General features: G+C 38.5%; 1 protein-coding gene across 8 annotated transcripts in view; it reads right to left on the bottom strand.

Moving 5' to 3' along the window:
* LOC111853177 (arginine-glutamic acid dipeptide repeats protein-like) overlaps positions 1 to 19,950 on the bottom strand; it is a 120,920-nt gene that overhangs the window by 82,608 nt on the left and 18,362 nt on the right. The window contains exon 1 of one of the 8 annotated variants that reach the window (XM_072715015.1): positions 3,037 to 3,138. The exons of 4 other annotated variants lie outside the window; for them this stretch is intronic. The gene's annotated coding sequence lies outside the window, so the exon portion shown is untranslated. Of the gene's footprint in view, positions 1 to 2,271; positions 2,291 to 2,435; positions 2,569 to 2,634; positions 3,014 to 3,036; positions 3,139 to 19,950 lie in introns of those variants that run through there. 3 more of the 8 variants (XM_072715016.1, XM_072715017.1, XM_072715018.1) reach the window with 3 other exon arrangements.

Here is a 19,950-nt window from a genome sequence, read left to right as displayed (position 1 = left end):
CAATCTAAATGTTACGGAAAACACTTCTCCCAATGTTGCTGCTACTGTGGCATATTGCCAAAATTGCAAAATGTTGATTATAGCTTCTCAAAATGGAATGTCTTTTCAACAACACCATAGGTGTCATTTCGGAATACTGCACCAACAGCTTCTTTCATAGAGAAAAGCAACACACTTGGGTTACACATAAAATATGCAGATCTGTTAATCAACAAAAGCTTAATCAAAAGTACTATCAGAAAAGAGATAAAGAAAAAAATGGTGCACGAGCAGAAGATTTGCCTTCAGCACTGATTATTTTGGATTGCAGGAAGAGACAGTGAGTATTATCAGTCTGTCACAAGCCGGTGATACCACCTACAAAAGGGAAGGGTGTAAAGCAACAAAGGAAACGTGCTGCTCTACCTCGGAAATCATAAGAATGTATGCCTAAAGCCTTGACACCAATACACTCCTGAGAATGTTACATTCAATGATGCTTGTTTTTGATTAAATCGGTGATACTACAAGAACTCAGCAATCTCCCACACCTTTCTGAATGATGGATTCTGTCAATTTCAGACTACCAGACACCTTCAAAACAGTAAAATGACTCCCAAAAGCACACAGCACAATCCAACAAAATATTTTGATCTTTTAAGTATACAGCAAAATTAAATGTGCATGAAATCAAATCAAAAACCTTTACTTAGGCTTGACGTTTAAGTAATGAGGAGTAACATTATAATGAAACAGCCTTAAACAGGAGTTCAATGAACAAGCATCACCAATAAAACATAAAACACACTATCCCCTTTACTGTTACATTATAGCACTCATCTCTCTGCAAAAAGATCCTGGTTTAACGTCACAACTGGCTCCCAACTCATTTGCACGACAGCTTATTTATTATTCAGAGTAAACTGCAGTCTGACCTCTCATGAAGTATTTAAATCCAACACCAAACAGAAGTGTGTCCCTATTGAGAGCAATATATTTGTAATGTTTACATTCTTAAAATAAAGATAAAGTAAATGACAAGTCATTCACGCCGATTTCTTGCTACACTCATGCATGAAATAGCTAAATTGTATCTGGTAAACATGTCAGAAATACCAAATGAAAAAGCAGTTTAATTTTCAACACACTACTGTCCTATCTGGGTGTGCATCTACTGTCTAAAACCCTGGCATCTATATGACATAAAGACGTCCTAAAGCACAAATTCATAACACAGGAATTCTCCAGCTAATTACATTGCTTGTTTAAACATGTCTGGACATCTGGTGGGGTAGATAACTGTTTTCAGGAATTTCTCCAGCACACAAAACAACATGTTCTGTCACATGGGCTGTCACCTGACCTTCAACCTCTATCTGAAATGGTTGAAATGGCTGCCAGGGCCTTTGTTATTTCAACACAGGAGACACTGGACAGCAAATGCTCAAAGAATGTATGAAAAACAAGTTCAATCTAAATATCTAAAAATTAGGCAGGGCTGAATACAAGGGGTGAATTTCTATGTGTAAGAAAGTACAAGTGCTTTAAGCACCAATTTGCAATCAGAATCATCCCACTCACTATACTGTGAATAAAAGCACCATCGAATCGCAGTAAATTAATCACATTTGAATTATCGAGCCAGAGGTCAAATCCCAGTTAATAGGCTGTGAGGGAGAGGGGGAAAGGCAAAGCAAAGCCAAGGAACACAAAGCCAATTACAGACCTCGCATTTATTACACAGAAAAGCGTCTGTGTAGCGAGCCATGTTAGCGCAGACCTTTTATTTAATGCCTCGGTTTTCAAAGGGGGAACATCTGCTCATAGTTTGGCGAAAGTAAAAGCGTGCTGAATCATGTAAAAGGTGGATTTGAGCGGAACACAAACGTGGCCTTTAGCGAAAACGAAAACGCCGAGGGTCCGTTGGTGTCGTGGGGGCGGAAATTCACGTCCTCTTCTCAACTCAGCCGCGTATTATTTTACCCTGGCTAACACTTTCTTGCTACGGGCTATTGCTAGTCGCATACAACTCCACAGAAACTGGGAGGGATGCGCTCGTCCCAACAAAAGGAAGTAGCTAGCTAAGGCTGATCGCTTTGCCTTTAATCAGCAACTGGTCAAGCAAGTCTACATAACCATTCACCGTCAAATGTTTGCGTAAACATTACTACATCCTAACGGCACACGATCAGTAAATAACCACCTACACAACAAGTTCGTGCGATTACTTACAACTGGACGAAAACATAAGCTTGAAATATCAGTTTTAGTCAACACTGTAATTACACGTACACTAACGAACATTCAGCTAGTGAGTTGGAGTGCAGCTGAAATCCAGGCTCGCTAAAGCGCAACAAACGGTGTCCTTCTACTATGTAGAAAATGAACAAAAGTTAGGTCCAGAGCGTTTCCATAACGACTTCAGTGTGTTGGGAGAATCAAAAAGTTACACTTACGAAAAAACCGGCAAAGACCTAGTCCTAGCTTTGTATGATGCAAAGAGCATGGCGTAACTGCCCGTGTTTTAATTAAAAGTCCCTAATGCCGTGCTGCCACCCCACGACCAGCACATTCACGCCGTCTTTCATAACCATCTCTGTTTTGTTTGCTGCCCCCACCTCCCTCGTTTTCCTCCTCCCATTAAATAACACTTACCCGCCAGTCTGATAATCTTTAAAAAAAAAAAAAAAAGAAAAAAAAAAAGATCCAACTGACTGCTTGTAACACCTTCAAAGGCAATGCCGCGATTACTCTCATATGACCCCGCCAGTCCTTCCGTGCAGTCTGGGCCAAGTCCAAATAGCAGGGATAAACAATATCGCCCACTTCATCCGTTAACAATCGCTGGCTGTACCAGAGAAGAAACACGCATTTTTCCTCAACAAAAGGCGGCCTCGCGGGGCTATTTGCTCACGATCACATCACCGGGACAGTTCTCAGTAAACGTGCGTCTTGCTCAGACCCACACTGCGGTAATGGGGATATCCAAGATGAAAGGGCTAAGTTACTACAAGTAGTAGGTACTGTTGTCCGCGAATAGGAAATCAGTGAGCTCACCTTGTACTCCGCTTCCTTTTTCTCACACGCGCGCTCTCGCTCTCTCACCCCTCTCGTGCATGCACGCCACATTCCCTCCCTCCCTCAGCTGTTCAGCAGACGTATCCACATGGCTGACCTAGTCTTCCTTTATGGAGACATTATTGAAGCCCCCCTTCAATACACACACACAAGCACGCACACACACAAAAGATAGGCTGCTGGAAAAAAACGGCCTGGATTCTACTGGGACAACAGGACATAAAGGAGAAATCTTGGGTGATGGAAACTCCTAAGGGGAATGTCTACTCGAAAATGCTTCAGTAAGCAAATTATTAAAACCTGTACACCAGGCGTGATCAACCGCTCACGTGTCACTACTGCACTGAATTTTAATAGCAGTCTGATGTTTAACTACACGCCAAATAAATTTTATATTAGTAACAGGAATTAAAAACCCATAACGTTTGTTTAGACCTTACGCCTGTCTAACCAAGAGGATATATAAAGTTGAATTGTTAAACGGTTTACGTGGGAACACACAATATCATAATACAAACAAAATACAAAAGGTAAAACCAGGAATTGAGTTGCCATTGTCTGAAATGGGAGTGTTCTCCAATTAAATGCATAGAACAAGTGCAGAATTTCAAAATGGAATAAATTCATATTCTTAAACAAATGCAATGATTATTGCCGAGTGAATGCAGCATTCATATCAGACCAGTCCAACAGAACAAGATAGCAAATATATATATTTAAATCTTCTGGAAAAACCTCAGAAATGATTTCCCAGGGTATCACAGAAGGACAATTTCTTTGTCAGAAACTGTTTACCTTTAAAGATAAATCAATACTATTTGTCCATCCACCAATTTTCTACAACAGAGTTGTAGTTTATCCACAACATGTCGAAGCAAGATAGGATACACCCAGCACAGGACACCAGCTTGACAGTTAATCTTGTTTCATAATTTAATAATTTAAAACGCAATCGCAGATGAGAGCACCATTGATGTAAAAAAAAAAAAAACCAACAACAACGATAATCAAGTCTGATGACAGTATTTTTATGGTATGGTATGGTGTGATGTGCTGCAAATCAGTTAGGCAGTCAGGTTTTCAATATGTAGTGAGGTTTTAAATAATACATTCAACCACAAGCCTCATATAGTACAAATAGTTTGCTGTGACATGGCTGAGCAAAACTAAGCACTCAAATTCAGCGGCACCTCAGGCACGTCGCAATCCAAATCTATTCAGGATAATAAGAATGTTTCACTCACTAAACGTACCGAGAAGGGAATTCAAAAGTAGACACAGCTATCAATTCAAATTAATGTATAATGCTGAGCTTCAAAACGTTGCTTTGTTTGATCTCTGTCTCCATTAGTTTTCTATTGCACCAATCACCGGTCATTAAAATGTCACCCTCTTTGACAAGTTCCTCAGATAATTACTGCTGTATCCATGAAACAATTGAACAGATGGGATCCAGAGCAAGCAAAACAGGAAAAACAAATCCTTAATGTGTAAATCCATCCATTCATTTTCTTGTTTAAAGCAGGACACTCTTATGAGCAATGCAAATACGTATTACATATATATTACGCAACATCAGGTGGTTCAGAAGTACATAACTATTCAAAGTGGAGCAGCGAAACGCACACTAGCACAAACAGCAGTCACATGAATGCATATTAAAAAGATGCCTGTGAATAAGACATGGTGTCCTACTGAGGCCAAGGGCAAAACAAAAATCAGAAAGTAATGGCTAATACCCCTAGAGTTTAAAGAGAAAATAAAATGCAAATGCAACCCAAAATTGCAAATGCAACCCAAAGCTAAAATAATTATTAATTTAAATACAGTGGAATCATTAGATGAAGTTAAACACTTTGGTTCAACAAAGATACTGGTAACATACTCCAGGGCCAATAATGTCTTCATGCAATACCTTCATAAAGTGTACTTGCGCCTTATACCAAACTCATACTGGTGTGAAAAAGGTTATGATTATTTGGCACAGGATTTAATGAGGTCATTTTCAGTCATGACGCATGTATGTGTAACAACCCTCATATTTGCTGATAGTTAAGTCAGTCCCCCAGAGAAAGATTACATGTTATCTAGTGCAGAACACAGCAAGTATGGCTGTACAATAATGAAAAGAAAATTGATTTTCGAAATTCAATGATTTTTTTGTTGCTTAGAATTGAGATCCTGATTCTCTAACATTTTTTTTTCTCTCAAATTTAAACATTTATTGCACTCAAAGTATAAAAGGATACAAAACAAAACACGACTGTGCCAAATATGATTGATCCAGAACCGGCATATCAACTTCTGACAACATAAAGGAAATGTTCAATTGGCCATTCAGTTATGGTAACCAAAACAGCCACACGAAAAGTTCCGGTACCAAAAGGGCCAGTGGGCTACTGTTTTGGTACTTTGGGATGGGACTTGAAACACTTCGTTTTTGGATTGCTTATGCAAATAGCCTGCCTCTGAAACACAATACAACCAACGTCTTGAAAACAGTTATGAATTCAGAAAATAAAAAACAACATAATTATAATAATAATAATGGATCCATGGACAAATAAAGTGAGCCGAGCTTTAACTGCGATCTGGTCAGAGGAACCAGAAATCGGGAAAATATAAAAAGAAATTAAAGTACTTTGTATAATATACTATGACAGCACAGTTTTGGAAAATTTCCAAGTATCGGAATGTGATTTTGTTGTAATAAATATTGGGGTATTTATAACACAAAAAAGGAATTCAACGTTAATTTTGCAGAAACATCTAGGAGTGATTTAAACAGCAAGGATGACAATCAATCATTTTCTCTGAGCTCATACAAAAGCAACGGAGGTAAACTTTAGATTAATTTATAAACATTTACTATATAATCTTGAAAAGGAATAATAAAAATTGCAACATTTTATTTTTTTTTTTCCTGACAGTTAAAAATGTTTGCGAAACCTAAACTCCTTGCGCTATAATGTCCATACCGTATTGAAGGCAAGAAAAAGCCTGATCTTAATCTAGCTGACCAGTGATATAAGATGCATGTGTACAACATGCTTTGCTGATATATCGCATAACGATAGTAATAACGGCCAGCCCTGTAATATACTACCGCCATTTTTCAAATTCAGTAGAATACACCCTGCCTGAAGTTGTGCTGTCATTCAGTGTCAGTAACAGTTTTTACACCAGTGGAAAACCACCTTGAAGTACTGTACTTTTGGTACTTTCTTGAAGTACCGAAAGTAAGGTACCTGATAGAGTGGAAAAGCGCCCTTTAAAAAGAATGCAGAATTATGGGACACTTGAGACTGAGAAAAATTAGGAGCGCTTCTTTTGATCCAGATGAGGTAATACAATACAGACGAACGATTGAAATTCACACAGAGGTGTGAATCCAGATCACATTTTTTTTTCTATTAATTGTGCAGCCCTAATAGCAAGTTAATAGTTAAAGGTTAACCGTTAAAGACACTAAAAGGTTATGCTGCTGCTGCTTGGTACGGATCTAAATTTGATTCTATTTCAGATCAAATGCTTTAACTGTACCCCATAAGGAAAGCAGATTACAAAATTACAAGCCCATTAATACATGTATATGTATTAACATGTGTTGTATTTTGATCCTCAATCTTATGACATCTGAAAATGTGTATTCAGTAGAGACTTTAATAGGTACACTTAGCTAGTACTAGGTAGGATCCACTTTTTCTTCCAGAGCGGCTTCAATTAGCCTCTCTGCAAACCACTGTTGTACTGGCCTGTTATTTTGCACTTCCTGCTAGTGTTAATGAGTCTGGGCAGTCTCCTCTGACCCCTCTCATTAACAATGTGTTTTTGCACACAGAAGTGTCAGTCTGGATTTTGTTTCTTGCACCATTTTCAGTTAACTCTAGACATTGCAGTGTGTGAAAATATCAAGAAAGCAACCTTTCCTGAGCCTTAGTACTTGGCACCAACAATCACACCACATTCAAAATCGATCTGATCAATAACTGAACAGTTTGGCCCTGTCTACAAGTATTAACTTGCACACAAATTGCACCCATTGAGAAAGATTGTATTAGCTGGTGTACGTAACATACTGGCCACTGAGTATGTATTGTAAATTTCTCTTAAATAACACTGTCACATGGGCAACCACGCATCAACAAAACCACTCTCCAGTAGAGAATCTGTGTTTTATGACTACTTTCAACTATAGCTTCAGTGTGACTTATAAAATGCATTTAACATTTTAAATGATTTGATTACAATTGTACAGACCATACTTGGAGGGAGACATAATACCTTAACTAGACAGTACACTCTATTAGACAGTTTAATACCATATATGGCAACACTTTCACTCCAGCCATCTGACATTCTTGCAAAAAATCATACTGGCTACTCTATCTGGTTTTCTTAACATTATTTCTGCAAGTACAGTGTCTGTGACCCATCATATTCTGTCTAATAAGATAAACTGATATCCTCAAATGACCAGTAATTATAAAGAGCTGAAAGAGAACAAAGTGAGGTCAAACCTGAGAAGTGATCTGGCCACTCTGCGTCATCACTCCTTTCACACCGGAAAAGGTCATATTCACACTTTGTCTACCAGATAGAATTTGGTTGCTTTTATCCTTTTGCATCAATCAATCCAAAAAATTTTTTGCCTTTGTTTCTTGTCTTAATTTGCGTTAAATATCCCCCCCACAGCCACCAATAAAATTGCATGTTCCTTCCTGGTGTCATATTATGTCACATTCTGATAAACAATGTTGCAACAATGTTGCATATGTGCAGTACTTAAGATTTTGTGCAATACAGAATTAGTACCTCTGCCATTACGGCTATTTTTCTACAAACCATTAACTTTATACTCTTCTATTTTCTTATCTATTGAATATGGTTAACCACTAAATCCTAGAAATGTCTGAAATGTTTGTTCTCACACTACACAATTATCCAGCTACAAAAATGCATGCAAATCAATTCTCCAACATTTCTTTCAATTCATTACTCTGGAAATTTACCTAGTGTCAACATCTCCAGGTCCTTCCTCATTCATCATCTGGCAAAGTTGTATATTAAAAACAGTGCGTGTTAAGGACGTAAATCTAGGGGCATCTTATTTCAAGTAATTAAAAATTTTAGGATAGCAGGTTTTTAAAAAAAAAAAAAAAGCACATTGGGTTTTTTATAAAACACCAAAATAGTCTGTCATCTGTGTTCAGAGTAGTGGCAGAGGACAATTAAGCCATTCCACACAAACAGCCCATCAGCGGACATCAGCCTGCATTCCCGGACATGGACTAGCACGGCCCCCACACGCCCACTATCACGCAGACACAGGCCACAGGCCACAGGTCCCCCCCCACGGTGTTGCTGCTTCACACCTTCTCATTTCTGTGCAGGTTCCAAAAAATCAACATTTATCTGGCTTCAGAATAATGGACATGGAAAGAAACTCCAAATAAAACAGTTTTAAGTATCTAAACTACAAACATCAGCACTGCCAAACAAGGACTGACGTAATATGTGCACAAGTAGGTATTCGCTGTATAGAGGTTAAATTAATTTGTCATAACACAAATGCACACTTATTTTATGCACACTTGCAATCTTACAAGTTTAATAACATTAAAAAAGTGGGAGAAAAATGCATCAGCGCTGAAGAAATAAGGAATTTTTACCTTCATACTGTGAATGTGTACCCCAGATTAATAAGCAGCACATTATAACTTGCTTTCAGATGTACCATTACCACGCCATTTAAAATTACCTTTCATTACAAAGTTAGCCAGCAAAACTAAATAAACCACCAAAATTCACATCAGATTTAAACGTAACCTTCATTAATTGCATTACTTAACCCCATACAACCTATTAGGTATATTTAATATTTAACCATCTTGCATCACAATGAATAAGGTAATCACCCTGGATTGAGACTAAATTGAAGGGAAAAAAATGCTCATTCTTCATTAAAATGGCTCATCTTAAAATCAAGGGCAAATGTGTGGCTTTTATTGTATGTGAACACTATAAAGTCAATAACGCATTAGTGCTTTGAGCTGAAAAGGGCTTTTGCTATAACCAAGCTCCTCTATTGTGAAAAGCAAAAAATAATAGAACATATGCACTCAGCAAGCACTCTATTAAGAATACCAGCCTCATACTGGATAGAGAGAGACCTCCCCCACACACGCATTCAGAACAGCCTGAATTCTTCATGGCATGGATTCAACAAAAAATATTTAGAGGGTCTAGTCCAAGATTGCGCTGACAAGATTTGCAGTAATCTCCCATTCCACCACATCCCAAAGGTGCTCTACTGGATTTAGAGCTGGTGTCTGGGGAGGCCGCTGGAAGCAGTGACTTTAAGTTTTGTCACATGGTGCAATACCCTGCTGGAAGTAGCCATTAGAAGATGGGTAAATGGTGCCCATAGAGGGATGCACATGGTCAGCAACAATACTCAGTCATTTAAACAATACTCAGATACTGTGTCATTTAAACGATACTCAGATACTGTGTCATTTAAACAATACTCAGATACTGTGTCATTTAAACAATACTCAGATACTGTGTCATTTAAACAATACTCAGATACTGTGTCATTTAAACGATACTCAATGGGTATGAGGGAGCCCAATGTGCTGAGGAAACATTCCCTACATTAAATTACACCACCATCAGAACTATTGACACAGCACAGGTCTGATCCATAAATTTATGCTATTAATAAATAAAATAAAAAAAAAAAAACAAGATTCATCAGACCAAGTTGATCGTTATATATCTTCACCTGCCCAGTCTAGGTGACCCTCTGTCCGCAGTGGCCTCAAATTCCTGTTTTTAGTTAACAGGAACAGAACCCAATGTGATTTTCTGCTGTTAAAGTCCATCCTCCACATGGTTCAATATTTTCAGAGATGCTTTTCTGCTCACCACTGTTGTAAATAGTAGTTGAGTCACTGCCTTCCTGTCAGCTCAAAACCAGCCTTGCCGTTTTCCTTTGACCTCTCACGCACAAGGCTTGTTTTCCACCCACAGATCTGCCACTCACTGGATGCGTTTTGTTTTTTTGCAATAGTTTGAGTAAATTCTGCTATATAAAAATCCCAGGAGATCAACAGTGTCTGAAATACTCAGACCATCCTCTCTGGCACCAACCACCATGCCATGGCTCCAAGTCACTTGGATCACATTTCTTCCCCATTCTGATGTTTGATCTGACCATTAGCTGAAGCCCTTGACCCACACCTGCATGATTTTATGCACTGAGCTGCTGTCAAATGATTGGCCAATATGATATGCACACGAACAAGCAGGTGTTCATATGTTCCTAAAATAGTGGCTGATGAGTGTATGCATTCTGGAAATGCATCAATGTCATAAAATCTTCATATAATAAAAATTAAAAAAAAAAAAAAAAACAACTGCAGAAGGGAACTACTGAATGCAGAAAACCACCTATCTAAATAACGGAAATAGTAGTGATCTGCTTTATCATGGTATCTGCAGCTTCCAGCTACTGTAGAAGCACTAATTAGACATTGTATGTCTCCGGCAATTCTTAGCAATGTAGCTGTCAATAACTGCATTTATAATTTAACACCTCCATATAAGGGCATTTTAAATGAAAAGCTATAAACTACTAGGTTTTTTTCAGGGGTGGTCATGTACATTTTTGGTACTTTGGATGCAGGATTAAAAGCATGAATTTCCTATATCAGTTAATCTTATTCTATCAGAATAAGCAGCAGCTCATGTAAAAAGATGTTTCAGTACCACTCATTTTAAAATGTCTTATCCTTCCTGTGACATTTATAACAGTAACAGTGGGAAGGCAAAAATCTGCTTGTGATTTGTTAACCGGATTACCACCTAACGAGAGCCGCCATACACAGCATTAAGTGTGAAACGCATGCCACCCCCCCCCCCCCCCCACCATCAAGACATGCTGGAGTGGAAGTCTATAATGGCAGCTATCGAGTGCCATGTACCAACAGAAAATGCAATGAATCACTGAGCAATTCCAGTTCATTGCCTCCTCCAGCATCTGTGTCAAAGTGCTATAGCAGATTTTTTGGGGTGGCGGACAGAGAGCGGAGAAGGAACAAACGTGGGCCATTTGCTGTTGATCCATGCATGCTGTAATACTGTATTGTTTATAGGGAAGATTCTACATTAACACAATGACTAACCTTGACTGCAAACACTCCCTAGCTCTTTACCACAGTACCTCTGAGTCCTAACAAGCACTGACAGGCACCACTCTAGGGGAAGAACCAGAAGAAAACAAAACGAGAGAGAGCAACAGACAAATACAAGGAGCAAACATAACAACAGCGTAAAGCTCCACTTACGAACATACTTCATGTTTACAAACACACCCCTCATTGTGTCATTGTATTCCTGTCCATTCTGAACAGAAATGAGCAACCAGTGTGTCTTCAAAGGTTTCTCTGAAAGATGTGCAAAACCCTAAAATTTAACGACAAAAATTCACGTTCTTGACTATTTCTGTTGTACTTTCCAGTGTATTTCACAGAGTTGTAGAAGACTAGACATGTAAAACCAAAGACAACATTACAGGATTTTATTATTCTAATCCTATTCTAAACCTGAACAAAAGCAGCAGAGAGAGCAAGTAATTAAATTTTAGACAACAATTTGCGAGTCAAACAGCAATATAATCGATAGTTGTCTTTGGTAAAATACGCAATGCTATTACTGGCTGTTAATTTGAAAACATCACTGTTTATTAATTTATCAAGAACGTACACAAAGAAATACGAAGAGGAATTACTAAGGATGTTGTTCACACATATAAAAGTACAATTTAATTTTCTTGGATTTGCACTTATGATGGGACTGGAATAATTTCAGTTCACACACTGATACTGGAAAACTGCTATACACACACACACCATATATGCAATATATTGTATATACATACAGTGTATATATACACATATATACATTGTTGGAATAACAATGGATATAATTCTAAGTCAACTACAGAGAGACTTCATAAATCATATGCACTGTATCCCACACAAGTCACAACAGAAGAGCTGTCAAAATCTAAAAGCTCTGCAGTCATGTTTGCACTGTGCAGTCATACCTTCAGAACTGGAAGCTGATTACGGGATAAAGACTGTGTATTGTGAAGTAGCGGCAGATTGACCTCTGAGATTGAGTGCATGTACTCTTCCTGGCGAAGCATGACCACTCTTTAAATCTGGGGTACAGAAGGGCACTTGATACTGAAAACTGTATTGCAAGAAAGAATCCTATTAGGTAGCTCATTTAGCCAGCCAAGGAGATTAGTGCAACAGATCTATGGCCCGAGAATCCTTCCCATTCGGTGCGATTCACACCTTAAAATCTTTCCACCTGTACAGTATATTTCCATCTGTAACACACTGTACAAGACTGCTTCAAGTCACTCAGCCATAACAAATGTTCATTCATGAGTCTAGTACTTTGCTGTACATACAAATAAAAGTGGGGTAGGGAAGGACAACTGTATAAGGATTTGTAGTGCAGAGGGGCATGACAGTGGCACGTCCATACCGACACCAGTGCCACATCCCAACCATCTCACCTTCACAGTACTTATCACTTCAAAGGAATCTTGAACGGACCGACAGCGAACTCTGAAAGGCCACAGGGACACGGCTGAGTATCACTTAAGGTCAGGAGTACAAAAAAGCAGCATCAAATCTTCTGTCCAACAGTCAGCTTTCTATTACTTATAGACAACCAGCTAAATAAGATCTCAAAGAGAACTGTAGCGGAAGAAAGCAAGGACACATACTGGGAAATATGGGAATGTTCACTGCTAAAATTTAAAAAACAACAAAAGGATTTTTACAGTGCGAAATCTTTGTAACCAATACAAATTACCATTTATAACAGCAATTAAACCTTTTTCAACCTTTTAATTTCCATTTTGCATCCATTTCAGGACAATTCTGAAAATTAAAGTGGCACAAAGTATTGCCATTGATTCCCCTGAGGAAAAAAAAACCCACACTGAGCGCTGGCCTGCATAAGGGGGCATGCTAGTCACACAGACACATGTACATCACCCTAAACCTAATCTATAGTAACAGATATTCGCCAGTGAGGATGGTGGTACTATAAATTACATATAAATATGAGACTATCATTAGGATCTAATACAAGGGCTGAGTGGTAGATCGAATTTTCAAACTAGACATAGGATGAGACAATACTGTGTGTGTGTGTGTGTGTGTGTGTGTGTGTGTGTGTGTGTGTATATATATGTATATATATATATATATATATATATATATATATATATATAAAAATAAATAAAATATACACACAAATATACTATTTTAATACACACAAAACGTAAGATTAAAGATTTTTAATTGAGACCTACAGCATTTCTTCCTGGTTGTAAACAATGCAGGAGCATCAGTTGTGACACTGTATCAAATCCCAGAAAATCCCAGCTAAAATCAAAGCATTGGGTTAGCGTCTCATGGGGACGTGGTGGAGGCGAAAGGCATGGACACGTTACTGGTTTCATTTTGTTTTATAAACATGCCAGACAGCTCAGAGGTTAAAAATACTGTAAATTTGCAGCATGTTTTAAGGTTGTTTCATCAGGACTATTACCTTAAAATGTGGATCTGTCCAGTTATTTAGTACAATTACAATGGCTGCAGACTTCTATTTTTAGAGGCATTTATGAAATAGGTTTTAAATTTAGATTGAACAAGTTCCTTCTGTTCTGAGAGTAATGTTATAAACTGAAGAAGGCTGTTGTGGACATAGCAAAGTGAAATGCCTTCGTGTCTTTTTTTTGTCTATTTTCAGACATCTGTTCGGAATAAAGAACATGCTTAAACTAAACACTTGTAAACTGACAAGCATTTTGACCACACTGAGTGTTTGTGACATATTACAGGTGGCTTTGACTTACAGCTGAACATTTAACCCAATTCATAGAAAATACTGAGATGTATATCGTGTACTGCCGTTCTGCCTAAAAATAACGAGATATGGTTTTTGGTCCTTATCACACAGCCCTTATCTAATACCATCAAAAAACCATCTTTAGCTACAATAATATAATCAATTACTCCTCCTAATTTCTGCAAGTGGACCCCAGGAAAGTGCATGGTTAACATGTAAGAGCCACTAAGAAGGTTCTTTCCTTCCTCTCTTGGCATCAAAGAGAGCATCAAAAGGCATCCCTCTACACAGGCTATTATCAGTGTTACAACCCTACACCCATATTCAGGAAGCACAGGCAAAAGACAAAAAGCATACCAACCTAAACAGGTTGCCGTTACAGTTCAGTAAGGTTATACAGTAGCGCACCCCTGTATCCGCGGGTGATACGTTCCAAGACCTACCGCAGACAGCCGAAACGGGGGATTATGGTGAATCATTTATGGACCCCATAGATACGTGATTTTCATATACATACATATTGTAACTGATAAATTACACACAGTAAGACATTATCAACATTACATAGAGTAATAAAGTACACTGTACATTATACTCAAATGAAAGGGATTCTGACATTTTTTAGACAAATTCTCAAAAAACGAACATGTCAGGTATAAAGGGATGACGGAGCAATAAAAATCATGCTTTTCAAACCCCTCAGAGGACGAAGGAACAATGAAAAAACATTGATACACAATTTACAATTTTTTCGGGCCCTGGTAGACTGCAGGTAACAGAAACCACGGATACGGGGGGAGCTCTGTATATGAAATCCTACCGGTTATGTGCACACTGGCAGATTATAGGGACACTGGGGGCCCTAGGCAAAAAACTCCATGGGGCCCAATGCAGCTCCCCCCCGCCCCCCCCCCGACATGGTAAAATTTCAACCAATATTTTAGCGGAAAGTCTAAATTAATCATTTAAAGAAAATTTAATAAATACAATTCCTTTTTTCACTTTACTGTGAAAAATAGAATACACAAACAAAGCAATGTACTATGTAAATGGGTCCAGCTCGGGGGCCACAGGCAATTCCCTGCCTTGCCTGTCCTGTCCCTACGCCTCTGCACACTAGCAACCTAGACCAACATAGACCAACATAGACCAACATAGACCAACATAGACAAAATGCCCCCATATTTTCATTGGCTCACAACAGTGTTAATCATGGAGTGCAGAACAGAGTTCTCAAATGCACATATGTGATGCTAGAATTTTTTTTGTTGTTGCCAGAATTCCATGAGTATGCATAACTTGTAACATTTTCACACGTGTAGGCCTGGTGTAACAGATGTGTGTGTGTGTGTATATGTGTGTGTGTGTGTGTGTGTGTGTGTGTGTGTGTGTGTCGTTAAAGAAAATATGGTGTTTCTTCCTGTATTTTGGTGATTTGTCATCCCCTGTGTCCATCCCCTGAAAATGATCTGGACCTGCCATTATGTGATATACAGTATATGTACGAAATGGTACCAGAAACTTAGAGCAAAGCCAGGATAAGGCTGGGAATAATATTTTGATCAAGACCATACCAGTCTCTAATCTCCAAAGGAAATGTTCTCAACTGTGCTAAGAGAGGCAGGTAAATGGTGAGTCTGGGAGAAGCAGATTGTGTGAAGAAAAAGACAAGATGCAACAAATTCCACATACTGCTCCTTAGGGACTGCATTTTTATTTCAAGATAACCATGAGGAGGGAAAAAGTTACAACCTCATTAAGGCTAAGCGAACAGGAAACACTTAGAAGAGAGTAAAACCGAAGGGACTGTTTGTGGCCCAAAGAGGAAAACGTCAGGAGGAAAAAAAAAAAAAAAGCAGTTTCTAAAGCTATAGAAGGTGCTGCTACATTCAAGTGCCAATGAACTCATTGGTCCTGCTGAAGACAGAAGAGAAAAACCACAAGACTAATGGCTTGGTGTTATCAGTACTGTGGAGAACTGGAAATGCATGAAGTAAAGGTATCAGAAAGACGGCCAAAAAAAGCACAGTAGTGTCTGTAAATGACTGGTAATGACTAGAATAGTATTTATTTAAATCAATATAAACATCTGACTTATTATAAAAATGTTTCATTTTTTTCACGTTTATTACTATCAAATATCAACATGTTATTACTGTCAGAAATGTCAGCATTTTGTGGCTCCATAATTTTTCATAGTATCTCAGTTTCCCCTGACAGTGAAAGAGGAAGATAGAACAAGACTAAAGGTGAACTGGATTAAAACACACAGAAAAGATGCCCTAAAAAACACTGCAAGGTAATACACCGCCTAAAAGCTTTTATTTCTTTAACTGCTTTCTCTATTTAGTTTTATGACTTATATGAAGATCTGATACATTGAGTCTGTGAAAATTCAAAAGGGTTCACAAACTTTCAAGCACCACCTCATGTACATAAAAATGAAGCCATGTTAATTCCCATTCGCTATTCGTTTTTTAAAATCTCCTCAAGTATCACCTTCTCTTCTATGACCCCTAGAGCTCATCAAACACCTCCACACAACTACACCTGACACCTAATTTGCTCAGCTCCTAGGGGAGAGCCGGTCACACACCAAGGTCCTGTCAGACATACTGCCATTACAGGCAGAGCAGATTGTAATTAAAGACTGGAGGTGAAAAGCTAACCATTCTCCAGATTCCAAAAGTTGACAGATTTTCTAAACTACCATGACCTTAACGATAGTTGTGTCTATGTGTGGTTCTGTTCATTAATTTCAAGTCCACTTATGCCATTACTAAGTATTTATTGAGCATACTGGGACTTCCATGTGAGGTCAATAGAAAAGACCATATAAAACAGGCATATAAAACACAATTTTAAATAATTTCTCATTTCTGATTCACCAGAATTTAAGAAGTACTGCTTTCTGAGCTTGCACGCTGGTATACATTTTTCATTCCCGCTAATTTGACAAGCCATAGTCCCTGCCTGGGCATATTCTCCTTCAAGTCGGTTTCTGTATTTGCTATACATGGTACTTTGTCATATTCTGTAAGCTTCACGGGAAAAAATGTTAATATTGAAGGACCAGAAGGATCCCTTTCTGGCATTTGAGATGTTTTTTTTTTTGGAGAATTTTCATTAAATCTCAATTACTGCACTGAATTTTACCCCACATACTATGACTGAAGCTGACAAAACCTGACACTCAAAAGTCTATGCAAACAATCCAGAATAAACCTGCAGGTCTTCCGCTCTGTGAATATTCAATATAAACAATTGTTAAGAAATGGAATTTAAAAAATAATAATAAAATTTAGCAGTACATCTTTTTGCAATTCTCCTATTTTCCAACAACACATGGAAAGAAAATGTAGAGAACTGGGACCAATTTCAATTCCATAATCTCATTCCAGATGTGAGATTACAGTACTAGGACACAGGTAGGTGGAGCTTAATTACAAAAATGTAAACAAGGATTGCACCCAGCGGCAGTACAATACTATCAACAGCATGAATGTCAGACAGCAACAGCAACCATACTGAAGCTATCGTTTTAAACATGGTTAACCATCAATAAATCAAGCGCTTCTGCTAACATACTGCAACGGAAACTTGGGGTTTCAAATGACTGGACAAGCTGTAGGTTGTTTGGAATTTGTCTGCATCTTATTTTATTTGAATTCTGCACCATTTGTAACTAATTGGAATTTTTTATCAAGTACATGTTAAATACAGGCAATGAATTAGGCACACCAATGCCAGTTTAAAAATGTATTTATTCAGAATGTTTAAAACCACCTGCCTAATATTGTGTAGGTCGCCCTCATGCCACCATAACAGCCCTGACACACTGAGGCATGGACTCCACAAGACCTCTGAAGGTGTGATGTGGTATCTGGCATCAAGACGTTAGCAGCAGATCCTTTAAGTCCTGTAAGTTGCGAGGTGTGGGATCTCCTGTGGGATCGGACCAGACAGGCTAGCCTTCGCTCCCCACACGTATCAGTCAGTACGTTTACATGCACACCAAGAAAACCAAATTACTGCGTTAGTCCGACTAAAACCGGACTTTTAAAGTACATGTAAACATGTTAGCATGACTGAAATCGTACTAAATTAAATTTCTCTTAGAAGGACTAAGACACCCAGATAATGCGATTGGGAGTCGATTTACTGCTGCATGTATACGTTCAATCGGACTCGAACCGGCCTAGGCACTCTGCACATGCTCCACAGTTTCTTCCTGGGCTTTGACCCGGAAGAAACAGAAGATGCCGGTACACAGAAGCTGCTTGGAGCACAGCAGAGGTCGCCTTGTTGGTGCACTCCTGCACCATACGGCAGTGTTGTCTGCCTTCGGATAACACCAGTGCCCACAAGGAATAGCATGCATCTTGTTTTAGCCTGAGCACTGCATGCTCCGAGACAATCAATCATTTTCGTCCTTGCGGTTTAAATCACTCCTAGACGGGTTTCTGAGAAACTCCTTTTTTGTTTCATAAATACCCCAATATTTATTATAACAAAATCACATTGTAATATTTGAAAAATGTCCAATACCATACTGTATATTATACAAAACACTTTATTCCTTATGCTACCCTGATCTTGTATCTATTCTTCCAACTAGATCGCAATTAAAGCTTGTATTACTTCATTTGTCCTCACACCCATTATTGTTGATTTTATCACGTCTGTGACGTAATAGTATTGGGCTTTTTCCTGTTGCCCTAACAAGCTGAAGAGATGCCCAAATGTTAGTAATCTGTATAAATTCAGTGTATCCTTATGCTTATTAAATTCAGTTATCGGAGCATGCCACATGCGACTGTTTTGGTAAATCATGGAAGCGATAAGCATTGAAGTCAAGAAAGGAACAAAAGAACAACCACAACATCTTTTAAAAGAGATCTTGTGGATAAACAAGGTAAAGCGATGTTGCTGGTGTGGCGGTACTTTTTGCTGCTTAAAGTCAAACCCTTTTTTGTAAATTTTTATTCCAGTTTGCGTATTATTTTGTGTCCGTTTTCATTTGTTTTAGTTTACCATAATAACACTGGTCCCAACAAGCCGAATGCACATGAACACACTCTCAATCCACATAGAATAAACCCAGATTTTAGCCTAAACTTTTTCTCAAAAAAAGCAGGCAGACAACTTTAATAATGAGTATTTAGCAGTTACAAGGACAGAAGATATTAAAAAGCTATCTGTAGTAACAGTAATTTAATAAACATGAATAGACAACACTTAGAATGGTTTTGACTATTCTGACGGTCCAGAATAGCATCTGTGCGTGTTCTCTCTTCAGGCACTCGTGCACAGTGCTAGTGCCCCTATAGTACACCATCAAACTTTGCACAGTGTAAAAGCACCTTTATGTTTTGTGATTATTTGAATTGCTCCCAGAATTACGCTGCAATATTAAACGAAAACATGTGTTATAATGATTTGAAGCGTTTTAGAAACCGTAATGCAACTTCATTAAAATAATCATTTTTTTAAAATGCGTTGGCTTAAAATATTGATGCTGGCGCATTTTCAGCGTCGACATCATCGACTACGTCGACTAATCGCAGCAGCCCCAGCATCAACATTCAAAATCTCCGGATCGCCGTCACTGCCTTTTGCCACATTTTCACCGACGACACAAATCCGCGATGCATGCGCGCATGTGCACTGGTGTCTAGGAAACCAGTTAACTTTGGTTGGTGCTGGGCAGTATTTCACATGGGGTTTTCAAAGCACGGTAATCAACCACGTTTTTAAAGATAATTCAAAATTTCAAACAGTAATAGTAACAGTCGGGAATTTTACTGTGGTTTACCATGAAACCAGTAACCATTTCATCCCTACTGGGAAGACTCCACAAGTCGTGCTGGAGATGATTTGACCCAGTCTAGCCATCACAATTTGGCCCTTATCAAGGATACTCACATCCTTACACTTGCCCATTATCACCTT

This window comes from Paramormyrops kingsleyae, chromosome 8, assembly GCF_048594095.1.
Source record: "Paramormyrops kingsleyae isolate MSU_618 chromosome 8, PKINGS_0.4, whole genome shotgun sequence".
In the NCBI taxonomy this organism is placed as follows: Eukaryota; Metazoa; Chordata; class Actinopteri; order Osteoglossiformes; family Mormyridae; genus Paramormyrops; species Paramormyrops kingsleyae.
Note: the sequence above shows the minus strand (reverse complement) of the source record. Positions and strands in the feature narration are given on the sequence as shown.